Raw genomic sequence first — 4,409 nt, forward strand, 5'->3', positions numbered from 1 at the left:
CTAGTAAACTAGTGGTTATAGATTCTCTTTTAAGATTCATTCCGTCATTAGCCCCAGGTTTCTAGGACCAGGTATGATTTCCCTCCTACTGAGTGAACCTGAAGTTCACTTAGACATCTAGGTTAGGTTGGTTTCCACTAACATATGAAGAGCACTCTGTACCTTATGGGCTTCTCACCATGCTGGACCTTGCTAGGGCTCATAGATGTCATAGCTGGGTAGGATTACTAATTGCTTCCTTCCCTTGGCAGCTTGAATAGTACTTCCTGGTACTCTGGATACTAGACTTCAGGAAGGAGGCTTTCTGGTTCAATGCAGCTCATCTCCTGTATAGTGTCTTCAGCAATAGTGGCTTACTTTAGATTTCTGAGAGTCATCCAAGATCAACAGCAGTAGCCTATATTGTTTTGGGACTCATTTGGACTATTCTGATGAAGCATTGGAAAAGAAATTTCTCATGCTGGGGGTTTTGTTAGTCTGTGATTCTTGTGGAGAACATTATTAGCCCAAGTGCCATAACTTTAATATATTAATATTATATATATTATAATTAAATTGTATGTATTTATACATTTAATTTCTATTTAAAACATACTTTTATGGCATAATTAATGTATAATTATATAATTATACAATTATAATATCTATATTACTATGTAGAGTTTTTAGTAAATATTTAATATGATTACTTGAATCCTTCTCAAACAACCTCGGTGCCATTTGTCCCTGTCCCCTCTTCCTTCTTCTGTATTGACTTCTTCATCCCTCCAAGTTACATCCCTCTCTTTGTTTTTCCATTCCAGCTGGAAAGAAAAATGAAATCATGAAATTTGAAGATAAATGGATGGGTCTCAGAAATAGTATATTGCGTAAGGAAACCAAGAGCCAGACAGACAAACTGTGTGCATCTCCTGTGTGCAATCTCCTCTGTGATTACTGGTTGCAAATTTTCAGATGTGAGTGTATAGCATGAGGTAATTGCAGAAAACAGAAAATTATAAAGGGACCATGAGGAGCAGTAGGACTCGAAAGGGGAATAGCGGTGTATAGGTAATATTTCATTCTTGTATATTACCTCCACTTCTTCACAGGTTCCCAGGGAAACGGAATTTGTGGTTTCTCTTTTATTTGTGATTTTGATAGTGCCGAAGACACTAACAAAACTCCACAAGGCTGAAAATGGCATGTCAAGAAAAGTAGTATAAATTCCTGCATGTGGTTCAAGTGCAGGGTGTATACTTCAGTACCCACACAGGGATGAGAAATACATGTAAGTGAGACAGGACTCCTGGGTGAAAATGAACACACGGCTAGAACTTCCTGTTGCCTACAGACAGACGACCTTATGTGATTCTACTATACTGGATGCCCTAGATCAACCGCACTTAGGGTTAGCTAGCCTGTTAACTCCCAATGCAGAGTCCATATGCCACGTATCACTGTGTTCTACCCAACCACTCACCTAAGCACAGGCAGGGGGATTTCAAGAGGGGTTTATGGCCTCTTTTGATTCTTCTGATTTCTCTTTGCAGATTCTGAATTCGCTAGCCTGGCCACATTGGGAGAATGCAAATTTCATGAGAATGAGTTGCCCTCAACTTACTTGGATTCATCTTCTCCTCTTTCTATGATCACTGTGAAGGATGCTAAGGTATTCTCGTTTCAGACATCAATCCCAACACATATACGTTTGGATGTTTTTATCTCGATGTCTTACATTTTTATTTTTCATAAAATCAAGATGTTGTTGCTGAAGTGAATGCTGAAGATAACTGTTAAAAACAAACAGAATAAATTTACTCCACAATAAAGAAAACTGAGAATTCTGCTCATATCACTCTTAACAGCTACGTTAAACTAGTCCAGGGTCCTCTGATATTGCAGGGTTTTTGTTTGCTTGTTTGTTTGTTCTTGTTTTACAACTTTGCTGGTCTGCCCCAGAACAGTGACACAAACAAACAACTACTACTCCATGTCTATAAAGACTAACTTGAAGGTACACCAAGCCTGCAGCCAGCAAATAAATCTTGGGAAGTAAAAAAAAAATGTGGGTTCTGGGGTCCAGTTAAGAGCTCAAGAATATCCAGTGCTTGTTGCCCAGTTTGTAGATTTTTTTTTTTTTTTTTTTTTTTTTTTTTTTTTTTTTTTTTTTTTTTTTTTTTTTTTTGTAAATGAGAAATCTACTTGCCTGCCTCACTTTTAGATGAAGTTTTAGGCAGTCCTTGTGCGGCATTGTACAGTTGGGGATAGGAGAATCTTCTTTCTAGTTTCCTGATATGCTGGGACTAGGGGAAGAAATATGGGGTTTAGAAACACTGTTTCTATGACAGACTACACAACCAAAAGCACACAGCTCAATTTTTTTACAAAAACCACTGCTGTGTTGATCACTATTTCCGATTCGTTCTTTGTGCTGTTTCAAAATGTCATTCATTTCCTAAGTACTATTATCCTATGTATTACCTTTCAGTAACAGTCCTAAATGTTTCAGTATTTTGTTTATTCTGGCTTCCCTTCAAACCAGAAGGCCTGCTGAAACTTCCAAGTCCTGTTTCCTATGGACTATAGCTTCCTTGGAAGGCTCTGCAGGGGGAAGCCAGGATGTAACAGAATGAGCCCTCTCTATAAGGCAACACAAGGCCATCTCCAGCCCTTCATGACTGGGGGTGTGTGTTGGACAAAACAGACACATTCCAGGGCTGTTTTTTTTTTTTTTTCATTTAAACACATTAAAAACCAGAATGCATGCATTTCAGGTAAACACTACCACACTACCGCTTTACATTCCTGAAAGATAAATAAATCCTCATGCCAAGGAAAATATTTACGTTGAGCAATAAGTAATTCAGGCCTCCACACTGTCCACTGCAGGAGGCCGTGTCTGGTGTGAGAGGGTGGGGTTGGGGGGGGCAGACCTGGAGCAGGTAGAGTTTGGAGAATCTTTAAATTTCTAAGATGAGGTCTTGGTATAACATAACTTAGGAGGGTCAGAGTGGGATCGTACAGGAGCTTGATCTACCTTAATGAATCTGATTTTAAATAATGTAAAAAGCTACTGAAGTGAGGTACCATTTGTTTTGGTAGCCTGTCAGAAGTAATTTCAGACCTGACAAGATGCCCAAACAGCACCGCGGTGTCTAGCTTTCAGCTCTCCTGCTGGACACAAGAGAATCCTCACTCTACAGTGCGGGGCTGCCAGATCCTGCAGCTAAGCTGCGCCAATAGCTGCATGCCCACATCCCTCCTCCGTGGTGCGCCCCTCCTACTCCCCTGCCTGCCCTCCCTGGGTGGGTATAGAATTCAGTCTTTTATGGAATCACAATGAGTTGATATAAGCAATTGCAACAAAAACAACATCAAAAGAAATTACACCACCATCAAACTATCTCATAATATCATTAGTGACCTAAATTAAAGCAAGATAATTGCCCGCGCAGACAACAAACAGCCACGAAGAATACTAATAATGTTGAGAGCCTGTTCCAACACTCTGCCAGGAGCCCAGCTTCAAACGCTCTTGCAATTTTTGTTCAGATCTCCTGACAAAGCTCTTTCTCAAGTTCAGAAAAAGAAAACAACACCGGTCTCAGTCACCTTTATCTCTGTTTTTCTCTAACCTTCTTCCAGGTCCTTATTACAGCCATAAAGCAGAAATGGGATCCTCAAAGCTCTGCGGAATGTTGACCGAAAAGTGCTGATGTAATTGTGGTTGTTGTTGGGGAAGAAAAGCGTCTCGGGCCGGGCAGTGGTAGCGCACACCTTTAATCCCAGCACTTGGGAGGCAGAGGCAGGCGGATTTCTGAGTTCGAGGCCAGCCTGATCTACAGAGTGAGGTCCAGCCAGGGCTATACAGAGAAACTCTGTCAAAACAAACAAACAAACAAAAGTGTCTCAGGCCTGAAGTTCAGGTCAATGGTATATCGCCTGAAACACTTCATTTTCTGTAATAAATTGGATCAAAAGATGAAAGTTCAGTAATTCCAATCTTCTGGGAATACTGCTTCTAACAATGACTTTCATCAGGAATGTGGGAATGTACATGATACTAAAATTAGGGGGTGACTGAAGTGAAATTCTTACCCTTCTCTGTTTCCTAGGCGCAGATGTGGCAGGAATGGACTTGAGTGGGAGTACTTAGCTATGACTTCATAGATCAGGACAAACCGGTTTTCTCAGTAACACCTGAAAGAGACAGTGAGATAAAGCTGCTCTCAGTTTTTCTCAGTTCCTTAAAGCTAGTGAGGTTAAGGTTGGGCACCGGTGAAGCATCCTATTAAAAAAAAAAAGCCACTACGGTCCTGGGCCACTATTGAGTTAGGTCCAGAAACAGGTACTCATGGCCGCCCCATCCCTGTGGGCAATGATGAAAGAGTACAAAGATCCTTTTAAAAACCTGCCCTCATTATTTT

General features: G+C 40.6%; 1 long non-coding RNA gene across 1 annotated transcript; it reads right to left on the reverse strand.

Moving 5' to 3' along the window:
- Positions 1 to 649: 649 nt before the first annotated feature.
- LOC116082552 lies at positions 650 to 4,127 on the reverse strand. Its single transcript, XR_004115360.1, has 3 exons — positions 4,081 to 4,127; positions 1,604 to 1,772; positions 650 to 803 (listed from the first exon to the last, which is right to left on the reverse strand). It is a non-coding gene; the product is annotated as an uncharacterized LOC116082552 (long non-coding RNA).
- Between the last annotated feature and the right edge of the window lie 282 nt (positions 4,128 to 4,409).

Source organism: Mastomys coucha, unplaced genomic scaffold (assembly GCF_008632895.1).
Source record: "Mastomys coucha isolate ucsf_1 unplaced genomic scaffold, UCSF_Mcou_1 pScaffold7, whole genome shotgun sequence".
Lineage (NCBI taxonomy): Eukaryota > Metazoa > Chordata > Mammalia > Rodentia > Muridae > Mastomys > Mastomys coucha.